The sequence below is a fragment of the Lygodium microphyllum genome, chromosome 23, assembly GCF_053477565.2.
Source record: "Lygodium microphyllum isolate KBCC chromosome 23, Lygodium_microphyllum_v1.1.10, whole genome shotgun sequence".
In the NCBI taxonomy this organism is placed as follows: domain Eukaryota; kingdom Viridiplantae; phylum Streptophyta; class Polypodiopsida; order Schizaeales; family Lygodiaceae; genus Lygodium; species Lygodium microphyllum.
The window spans coordinates 132,716,543-132,728,945 of record NC_141157.1 but is presented as its reverse complement, the minus strand read 5'-3'; positions in this window follow the sequence as shown (position 1 = coordinate 132,728,945).

The window sequence follows — 12,403 nt, the reverse complement described above, 5'->3', positions numbered from 1 at the left end:
GCCACAAAGGGTCTCGTGAGAAAGCTTCAAACCCTTTGTTGCATCTTGATTCCCAAATTGCTTTAGTATAAATAACCAATAGGTTTGAAATTGAATTGCATGGCTTGGCTCATTAGGTGTGTGTAAACACAAGATAAAAGTGTGATACATCCTAATAAATCTATATCAAATACTTTTTGTAATATGTTTGTAAATAGTGTTTAGAAGTGATTTTTAGGTTGATTTGAGAGTGTAAGTTTTTTTGGTAATGGCATATTATTGGTCTAGAATGTTCTGACACATAGGAACATGTCTTGTCTTTGAGCTTTAATTACAACTAAATGGAGTGGAATTTGGCTGAAGGCTATCTCATGGAGTTTGAAGAGGGCATCAGGGGAAACATTTTGTTGTCCCTCATAGGCTGAATCAAAATTCTCACTATTTTGAAAATATGGGCCTTTAAAAATGAAAAATAACTTTTTTAGCACTTCCCAAAAAACCTACTTTTCATTTTTAAATGGCTATTTTTTTAACAAAAGAAAGGTGAAAGTAGCCTTCAAAAATGATAAAATAACTTTTTTTCACCTTCCTTTTGTTATTTTTGGTAGGTTTTGCATGGGCATGCTAGTTTTGGAGGATGGATTGCATCCATTCTTTTCTTGGAGAAAAATGTATCCTTGAGAAAAATCTTTTTTCCAAGTATGTGAAGTCATTTAGAGAATAATTAATCAAGATAGGTCATCTTCTTTTGGGAAATTTGAGATTGAGATTATGAATGAGAATGAGATTGTGAGTGAGAGTGAGATTGTGAGATTGTGATTACACTTGAGATACTTTATATATATGAATATAGCTCGAGGCAAGTTGGATGGATTGAGCTTCTCATCAAAGTGCATGTTTCAAAATGCGCTATTGGCTTCTGCTCCTTGTAACTCTATCATAAATAATATAGATTTTGTCTTCTCTTCTCTGTCTACTATGTGATTCTTTTTTTTTCATTAGAAATTATATTAATTTTTATAAGATTGTGATTGATCTTGTTTCAACTAACATTTGATTGGTTCCAATCCACAATGATAGAAGCTTTGGAACAAAAAATCAAAGAACATGAAGAATTATCCAAGGATTGTGCATTGATTTGAAAAAAGAAGAAGATGGAAAGAGAGTCAATAAAATTCTTGATGTTGTTGTAGATTTAGGCAATGAAGGGACAACAGCTAACATCCGTGGATCTAGCAGTGGTGACCTACCACAACCACTAAGTGCATAGCAAAGAAAGAGGAAGGAGAGGATTTTTTAAGAAGATTTAGGAGAATTTGCCATCTGGAAAGCCTTCAATAATGAATTCAATGGCCAAAAGAAGACCCCAATGATCTAGAGGCTTGAATTGAAGAGCTCAAGGATTTCTTTGTACTACGAGAATTTTCTAAAGAATCAAAGGCTAATATTGTAGTCCTACAACTTTGTAGTGTAGCAAAGTAGTGGTGGAAATCGTATATGCAAACTAGGACCCAAAGTGGATGGGTTCTATGGGAGGATTTCCACATGTAGGGCTGAGAGAAGAGGCATTGTTCTCCTCATTACAATATGGAAAAAAAAGATGGAGTTTTACAATTTTAAATAGTATGAGGAAGATAAATATGATTTGTCTAGTTGATAATTATAAAGAGATTTTTTTGTGATTGCATAGATATGCTCCTGAGGTCACTAGGGATATTTTGAAGATATATTAAAAGGACTAAAGGATGATCTAAAGTATTAAGTCAGGGGATTAGGATGTACAAATTTCCTTGATGCTATAGCACAGGTAGATGATTATAAAAGGATACAAAAATACAATAAGAAGAAGACATCTTTTTCTTCTAGCCTTAGGATTATTTCCACAAGCTATTGCCCACAAAGCTCTCATCCTACTACATCAAAGAGCAAGCTAGGCTAGAATGCAAACACCAACAGAGGTGAGAGTAACACCCAAAGAGGGCCAGTACAAGGTTCTCAAAAACCACTTGTGTAGAGTCAAAACATCTCTAGGAACAACAACAATAAGAAGAAAAGGCAACCTTTTCAATGATAACAAGGCCTAGAATTCCTTGAAAGAGTAGGGAGATTGTGATTATGCTACCACTATGGGAAGCATGGACATCATACTTCTAAATGCCTAAAAAATGTAGTGATTAATCTATTGCAACCCAATAAGACTAAAATGGACACTTCAATTGAACAAGCAGACAAACAAGGTAATTGTTCAACTTCTAACATTAGATGCTTGATTTTTTCTACTCGACATCTGAAAGCACTTTTGAAAAAATAAAAAAACATAAGGTAAAATTTTATTATTTATTTTGGAAGTACACATTGTTTTATATTCTTGAAAATTCTTTAGAACCCAAATCTAAAATTTGATCAACAATAAAATGGCATATGACATTAACTAATTGGGAAAAAAAAATTATGAAGGGCTTGATACAAAACCTATCATTCACTTTAAACAAAGAAACACATAAATGTGACTTTTATGTACTAGACTTAGGGGAAAGCGAGGTGATAATTGGGATGGATGGGTTAGCTAAAAATCATGCCTTAAGGAATGAGCCTTAATTTTCAAGTAAAAAGATAATTAATTTCACAAATTTCAAGGATATGAGAGAGGCTATAAATCATTAATTATTTTAGCCACAAAACTTTTGAGAAGAATTAGACAAGGATGTCAAACCTTCTTGATCATTGCTAGAGAATTGAAGTTAGAGAAGATAGAATGAATCTTGAATACATGGAAAATTTATTAGATGACTACAAGGGTTTTTCCCTAATGAATAGCTAGGTGTACCTCCTAGACTAGTTGATGATGCCATAGAGTTGTATCAAGGAATATAACTATATTCTAGGGCACCTTATTGATTCAATATAGAGGAGCTAAAGGAGCTAAAACTACAAGTTGAAGCCCTTTTGAAAAAGGAATTTATCAAACCATGTGTCTCTCCTTGGGGTGATTTTGTATTGTTTCAAAAGAAGATGATGGGATATATCGACTCTATATTGATTATAATCATCTCAATAAGTAAACCATAAAGAATAAATATCACCTTTCACACATTGATGACCTGTTGTGTCAGTTGAGTGTTGCAAAAGTGTTCTCAAGATTGCTTAGGATATAGTTACCATCAAATGTATATCAAAATCGAGGATACTCTGAAGATTGCCTTCTGGACCATGTATGGATATTTCAACGTTTCAAAGGCTTTCTCACATACATCTGTCCAAATAAAAGCTTTGGTTATAGTTAAGTCAATGGACTTGGTACTTTAGACAAGTCTTGAATATGGGTCCTCTCATATTGAGTTAACTCTAAGAAGCTTCTCAAATATTTCAAATACTTAGGTACAAACCATTCAATAATGATTCTCACTTTCTTAGGGTCTATATGGTTTCCATCTTTAGGGATACCCCTTCCTAGGTAAACAATTTTATTGTTTGCAAAAATACATTTACTCCGTATAGTATAGAGTTTATACTTTCTCAAAGTTTGAAGAGTTTTTCTTAAATGTACCTCATGTTTTAGATTATTTTTAGGACACACAAAGACATCATCCAAGGATGCAATGATGAATGCACTTTGAAAATTCTTGAGATGGAAAAACCTTCTATCTTGTCTTGTGATGCTAATGGGGAGTAGTTGTGATATGTAGTGACAAGAGGGGATGTATATATTGCCATGCTAGTGGTAGGGAGTAGTTGGGATGCATATTGACCCAAGAGGGGGCGAATAGTGGCTTATGAATCACAAAAATTAAGAAAGTATGGGCTGAAATATCCTACACATGACCTAGAACTTGCTATTGTAGTTCATTCTCTAAAACATTGGAGACATTTGCTACTTAGAATGAAATTTGAGTAAAGGAATGATCATCAAAGTCTAAAATACATATTCACTCAAATATTTTTGAATAATAGTAAAAGACACATCTACAATTATTATGTGAATATGACTTTGATATCAAGCATGTGTCTTGGGAAGAAAACAAAGTTGTTGATAACTTAAACCATAGGCCTATGTGGAACATTTTATCTATTATACGAACTGACTTGGTCTATGATATATGACTTGAAGTGCATAATGATCCAATGAATTATAAAATCTTGCCTTGCATACACTATATTGGGGAATTTGGGAATTTTCGTGAACTTTGGGAATCCCCAATACCCTTATTATTTCACCACATAGTCAAGTCTTGTTGTCTTACTTAAAGGTGAAGGCTACCCTAAATACTATATAAGATGCCTTCCCAAGTCTCACTTCCAAATATGGATCATGATTTAGCCATGTGGTCAAATATTTATTAGTTATTTAAAATTGAAACTTGAAAATTTCCCAAATTCTCTAATATGGTATTCTAGCATTCCAAGTATATGAAACATCACTTGTAGGACAATAACAATCTCTCCCAACCACTCTTGGCAAGCATCCCATGCACCTTTGTAGGACAAACATAGCCATCTGGCACATAGATCCAACAAGTTGGAAAGTGAACTCCATAAATGGCCTCACTAGTCTCTTAGTTGTATGATGGCACACGCTTGCATGCCTACTGCCACAAGGAAGTGGAGAGGTCTATTGCCTATTTTGGCATTACAAAAAGTGCATGTGTGTACGTGCTACATAAAGAAACTCACAAAATCTAATAATAATTAAAGAAGGTGCTAAGTTCTTACTGCCTCTTGAGTGATAGGGTCTCTGTAGGCCTTTATATTGCAAAAAAGTATACATGTGCAACAAATGAAGGGCAATGTCTTACCTCGCGACATCTGTAATCAACTCTCCAATATGCTCTACCAAGCACATAGTAATCAAGAATCCCTCATCTAACAAGTACTCATATGCCAAGTCCATAGTGCCAATCACCAAGTTCTTTGTAAAGACATTCCATTTAGGCATAGATATACTCTCTATACATATCACAAAATAGTGACTCATGAAGTTCAAAAGTGGCATGCAACACATAACTCACACCTAGCTTATGACACATGACATAACTCAATGTCGACACTAGACCCAACACATCCACTAGCAGATGTGGGAAAGTCTAGATATGTACCTTAAACCTTACAATGTGGTGCACCATCCATGCTATACAAATCGACCTTTTGCATGGAGAGAAACTTGTTTGTGTTGCAACATTAAACCATGGCATTGTTACATGCGCTTTAAACAATGGAAGTAAATACTATGGTTAAGTAATGGAAAACAAAATGCACCTATCCAATCTAAAAACTATATATGCAAGTGAGCATAAAAAATAGTAGTGTACTTAAAGCCAACATATTCTTGAAGAAGACTAACACCATAGATCTCATGCTTTAAAGAGCACATAGGACACACAACTACCATAACATGTTTAACTAATACTCACCAACGCTATGTGTAATGGGCCATTTTTCCCAATTACAACACCCAATTGATGACTCAACCATGAAGGATAAGGTTAGAGCACTATCCTGTTTCTTTGATGACTTTGTCGAATGTGTCCATGTGGGCTTAGGAGTCTCATTATGGACACATCAAGTTCTTACCTTCATAATAAATAACAATTTAAAGGCATTCAAGTAACACAATAGACCCATAACCAAAAATAACATCGATACAAAGGAAAGTGGGAGATTGGGAAAGAAAAAAGATACAAAGCCCCACACATTTATGGCCTTTCATATCCTCATTGATTTGGTAGTAGATGCATCATGTGTTTATAGTGCTTTCAAGCTCAAATGGGTCTAGAACATTGTTAGATTGTTTCTTTATAGTGGAAGCCTTGCCATGTTTGGCCATGAACCCTAGAAGAATTACACCATAACTACTTTAACTATCACATCTTCAATTAGCCAATCATTTAATAAACATGCTAGAGTTTTATGAAATAAATAAGTTAGTGTCCTTACATGCTCACAAATCTATCTCTTGCTTTGGGATGACTCCAATGGGGTAATTGAGCCACTAAGGGGATAGATCTTTGCCTCCCATTCTGTAATCCCACACTATTAACATGTAATGCATACAAATCAATAGCCAGTTCATCAAAATACATCTCTCTAGCATTGCTAGATAGCCAAGTTCACCCACATACTATTTTTGTTACAATCGAATGCATTTTGCTTTGTTGAAAGATCTACCATGATGCCACGCAATGCAATTGTCACAATTTCTTTAGACTCTTATTACTAAGACTTTTCAAGAACTCTAATCAAATGAGCATAAGGCCCTCTTCACATAAGGCCTTACACAACCACCTTTTTTTCATAAAACAATCTACATTCCCACTAAAGATAGCATTCATATTATGAGTAGATGCAATAATCCTCCATAAAGACAAGTTTTTTACAAGTTAGTTCAACATTTTCTCCTATGAATGTGCATACTTACTCAAAGCCTCATCATATCACCACTTTGTAAAATCAAGACCTTCATCATTTCCCAAAACCTTGAGCCTTGTGGCATTGCAACTTGACACATGATTTGACATCAAACAAAAGTATATACTACAATCAACTTATTTGACACATGCATCTACCTAGACTCTTCACAAAACCTAAAGTATTTATAATATATACAAAAGGCTTCCCTTCTTTCCCAAAAAACTATGAGAGCACGCATCTTGTATGTTGAGCCAAATACACCACCTTTGGGACTTTGGATGGACTTCTATTATTTTAGAACCTACAGCTCGCCTTGGATGACTATCTATGATCTAGCCATTTCAATACTCTACTATAATAGACCATGTAAAAGACAAGAACACCATCTACTCTCCAATCGTCCAATAAAAATGTAGCAAAGATGAAGAAAATCTATAAATTGAGCTTGTCAATGTAAGATGAGGGGGGTGGAATGGGTTGATAGGTTGTCGCAATGATATTTTGGAGATTCTTCTTCATTTGTCTCTTTTCATTCGATAGTCTAAACTAATTAATATAAGGCTTAAGGCTTAAGCCTTTCCTTTATGGAACTTAAACGCTTGTTCCCATGAGCTACCACTACCTTCAAACTTTTCATTTACCTACCCTTCAAACACACAATATGATCTTGCGAGGATGCACTTCCTTGAAGATACTATGCAAAGAGGCATTGACTCAAGACTTATTGGATACAAAGGCTTGTAACAAGGTGTGAAGCTAGAGTTCTACTTGGTTCTTGATGTTATTTCAAATATTTATTTTGGCTCCTCACTTATTTCTTTTGAATTTTCTAATAGAAGAGGAAATTGGAGTATCAAGACAAATGTCAAAGAGGCTCATCATACTACATTAAGATCCTATAAACTAATTGTGGGTCCCCTTATGGGTCTGTAAAAAAGAGTTTTATTGTTGTATGTGGTATGTTTGGAATCATGGATGGAGAGCATCCATGTGATGAACAACCACTTTGATCTTTTGTACGACTTAGCCACTCCCTTTGAGAGGATTATCTTGTTGCATACCTCTAGCAAAATTGTAATTCCTTTAAACTTTCCTAAGGGCATCATTGATATTCTACCCTATTTAGAAATTGCTTAAGTTGTATTGTCATTCATGACACTATATTTGGTCTTAGTATTATAACCTATAATTGCAGTTATAATCATGCAAGGATGCCCTTGTATTGATGTTATATCAATACCATTAATGTCCCTTCTATGCTTGGCACCTTTTCTCCCTATTTTTCTAATTCTGTTTCTTCCACGGCCATCTTTTTGACCATGTCCATCATCCTTCTGACTTGCTTCTCAATACAAATGAGTAGCCAACATCCAACCATTGAAGATTTCCTTCCAAGCTTACTTGGCTACCTCCTTCAACCACCATAGGTGGTGGTAGTAGGAGTGGTGTGGCTAATGGCAAGGTGGTTTTTTCTACCAATTGGCTCAATTGGCATGGTGGTGGTAATGGTTGAATTGGCTCGTTACCTTTGCCTTCTATTGTCTTAGGGCCTTCCCCCACTAGTGGTACCTCCCACTTTTTCTACACTTTTCCTTGCACCTTCTTTAGGATGGGATGGGTTAGGTGAAAATCCTGTGTCTGTTTGCTTCTCATGCCTATTTCTTCTATGGAATTCTACACCACCTGATGATAATCCTCCCTCTCCTTTGTTATGGCTCCTCTTTCTCCTTTTGAAGTTTGGCATGGTGTTCTGCCTCCATCCTTCCAAAGTCTTCCAGGCCTATTTCCAAGGTGTCTTGGTGTTTTTTCCTCCTTACCAACTTTCTTTGAAACACCTTTCTTCTTTCCTCCTTTGTTGGGGACTTTCTCCTTGCTTTTTTCCTACTCATTTTCCTAAGTGTCCTCTTTAGGCTTTTTTTTTTCTATATTATGCTTCTAGATAGTCTCCAATTCAGCTTGTTATGCTTCTTTGGCCTTTTTTCTCCTTCATTCTTCTATATTTCTCTCTATGTGTGTTTGTAGCCTTTTTTTGGTTTGAGAGGTTTAGGAGCCCTCTTCTTCTTGAGGTTGTCTCTATTTTCCAAGTGCAACGGATGTGGCTTTACTGTTCCTTTCTCTCTTGAAGTCACTTCTTGAATAGATGATATTGTAATTTCTTCACTTGTACCTATTACCAACTCCGTAATGGTGTTAGTATCATTCAATGCTTCTTCTATTATGTTAGTCAATGCACCTCCAAACCCAACCAAGAATGCTTTGCCATGGCATTTTCCCTTGTTGGTTTCTTGCTTCCCATTGTGACATCCTTGAAATCTGTAGGTCCTTTGGCATTAACATTGAGTAATTTGGACGTAGCATGGATGGTGTTGCTTGTATAACCATTTAGGTCAGCATTCCTCACATTTCATGTAACTTAATCCTCAAACATTCTTATGTGGATCATATTCATCATGTAGTTGTGTTTGGTACTAGAGAATAGTGTATGTATTAGCTTTGCTTGCATTTCAGGTTTGAGTCAGGGATTTTCTCAATTTTAATTTGTTGTTGCCCATCTCCTACTTTGTGAATTTAAACTTGGCCACAATATCACTATTTTTTCTAGTCGCCCTTTGTGAGTGCTCAGGTAAATCTAGGGCCTTGTGCACCAACTCTACAAATAGGGGAACTTTCACATTCTACAGGCCTTCACTTGTCTTCACAGGTGACCATCCCAATCCCTTTGTTGATGTCATAGTTGTTAAGGAATTCCATGCACTTCAAATGTTTCACTCTACCTCTAAACTTCTTCACATATTTACCCAAGATGCACATTTCCATTAATTCCTTGGCATTTCACTCTCCACCTATGATCTATCCTAGGTTCTGAATTTGTTTGTATCTTAGGTTTCCATTCCTCAATATGTTTGCATTCATATTTTGATTTGCCAGCTTCTCTTGTGAAGATAATTTGGGGCTTTCCATGGCTTTCCTGAATGACCTTCTCATTAACTTTGGTCATTTCTTAATGTATCTGAAAAAAGGAGACATGTGATCATAATTTTCAAGTTCAAAGTACACAAGCTAGCTCATTTTATTTTTTATGGTCATATATTTCTACAAGAAATTGTTCCTTGCCTATTTCTTAAAAGGACATGCATGTTCTTCTCATCTACTTAAGCTCTCCCCTTCCCTAAAAGTTTGCCATGCTTCCTAGATTGCAAGGGAGGTGAATGGCAAGGTTCTAATGTCCCATGGCTCAAGATTGCTTATTAGACAATGAATGAGAAGAAACAAAAAAGAAATAAATGAAATGCATGTGCAACAATTATGTAACACCGGATATGTACAAAAAAAGTCAAACTAAGTCAATAATGTAGGATCTCACTCCAGCAACCAGCCACATAAAAATGAGGATTGTGTTCCATGGTAGCATAATGATTTATATCACTGGGCCTTATGCCCACATGAGTGATGTAGGTGAGGACATATGTTAGGAAATATCATGTCCCCATGCGACTAGCGATATGAAGTTCCTCCTCACTAAGTATTCAATCCAAATAAGGGTGGAGTAGAACATGATTCTCTAACATTTGATTCCATGTGATGTTTAACACTCAAAATGATGCTGTACTATAAATGGGATCATACTCAGTTGTTTTTATGGCTCAATGCTGTTCAATATTGGTCATTATCTTGTAGTCGAGTCTTTCCCATTACATTTAGAGATGAATCACTTCTGTAGAAATGGAGATTTAGAGTTGGCTAGGCTATCTAAGTCTCCTATTGCTTCTCTTGTTCCTTTGTGTCTATGTTTGAATGAGGTGATCAAGCGACTATTGAGGGCTTGCTCTCTAGTCAGAAATGGAGATTAAAAGTTGACCAGGCTATCTAAGTCTACTACTTCTTCTCTTGTTGCTTCTATGCAGCTACATTTAAAGGAGGTGATCAAGTGGCCATTGAGACCTTGCTTTATGATCACTTATGTTGCTATTAGCTCTTTGGAAATAGAAGCATGCTTAGTGAATATGGTTTTGAATTCTTCCCTAGAACAAGGAAGGATTGTAAACTGCTACTATTGTGGCTTTATCTAACATACCTAGGTCATGATAGTCATAGCTACAAGTGAATAGGGTGAAAGTATTATCAAGGTACTGGTTGCTATTGATTATATTGTCACCCATATTAGTAGCCATGTCTGAAGCATCTTCCACTATTGAAGGTCTGAAGTATATAGACAACAACCCTACAAGTGGTTCGGGTAGTTTAGTGTGACATACCTAATGCATATTATTACCAAACCTCATGGGAGGATTTGCTTGGTTCTCATTCAGTGTTATTGCAAGCTTCAGTGTGGTGTTATTGTTGGTGTTAGTTGTGGATCAATGGGAGTTTATTTCAACATGAATTTGTGAGCAAACCCCCCAAGGTTTGAGGCAAATTAGTCCCCAAGACTTGAGTCTCAGCATTCTTTCAAGTTTTTTTTAGTTAGATTCATTGTTGAGGATGTGGATTCTTTGTGTTTGGGCTTCCACTTTCAAGAAGATGGTGGAGGTTGATGGTTTAGAAGCATTCTTGTTCTCAATTATGATGAAGTTGGAGTAATGGATGGTGTTGGATTAATTATCTCACCTTGCTATTTTCTACAAGAGAGGAGCATATTTGTGATGAGTACAATAGAGGGTTTACAACTAGTATCAATTTGAGCCTATTTGTGGTCCCTTTGCATGGAGGATGTCTACATGGCAGATAGTTGTACAATTGCTTGTGGGGTCATGGTTTGCTGGTGAGCACTATGGAGTCCTTTGGGAGCCAAATCTATTGATCACCTCCATAGTACCTCTATGCATGCAATAAGGATTCTGAAACCCATTGTTACTTTGTTTGTATATGTTCATTTACCATAGCACCAATTCTTACGTTTGGGTCTATGGTATGAGGCTTGAGGTCTAGATTTTTTATAGACTATGTTTCTAAGGAGTTAGGCTTACCCTTGAGGACCCATTTGGTTTGGTGCATTCTAGTTGTGACTAACTTAAACATTGGTTCCCTTTTGCTCTTTTGAGCTTATTTTATCTCATTTAGTAGTCTTTTACCCCCTTGAGTTGGCACATGATGTGGACATTGATGGTGCCATAGGCTTTATAGAAGCTAGGGTGCCCTTGTTGAAGGCTATTATGACCCTCACATTTTCTAGTGTGAGATGGATGTGTTGGTTTTCATAATCGATGTTACATTGGATCTGTTTAGTGAAGGCTCGTCCCATCATCGTTCTCTTTCCCACCTCTTCAATGTATAGCAGCACATAAAAAATATTCAGAATGCATTGAGTCTCCATGATAATTTTGGCCTTGCATTTTCCTAGAGTAAGGAATCAGACCTTCCCCCATAAGTGTTGATCTTAGCCATAGTAGGGATTGTCATATTTTGATCTAGTCCTCATAAGTAAGGTCATTCTAGTTTACGCCTTCATCCATCAGCACATCAAGGACATGGTCTTTCTAGGTTGTGACTCTCAGCCTCAAACAGACCGATGTTATGACCCTTATCCTTAAGTAGTCCTTGTAGGTAAGGTTGTTGTGGTCTTCCCCTTCATCCATTAGCACATCAAGGACATGATCTTTCTAGGTTGTGAATCTTAGCCTCAAACAGGCTAATGTTATGAGTTCTTCATCTTTGAGGTCAATCTCTATGATTAAGACAACACCTATAGCTATGGGTGGTAGCAGCATGGGAGGCTCAAGCAAAGGTGACTTGGCGGGTAGTACTTCCTAATTTGACTTCCATTAAAGAAGCCTTTTCTTTCACTATCTAAGGTTTCAAGCTCCACATTACTAGTTATGCTGGTTTGACAAACTCTGAAGGGTCCAACCCCTTTGAATTTTATTTTTTCTTTGCGGCCTTTAATTGAATATAGCCATCGCCTTTCTCAAAATCATGTTGTTTGATATGAAACCAAGGCCTTTCTTCTAGCTTTCTCGCAAATGCATATGGGTGGCTATGAGTTGCATTTCACATAGCTATTCCAAATTTATCAAGTTTT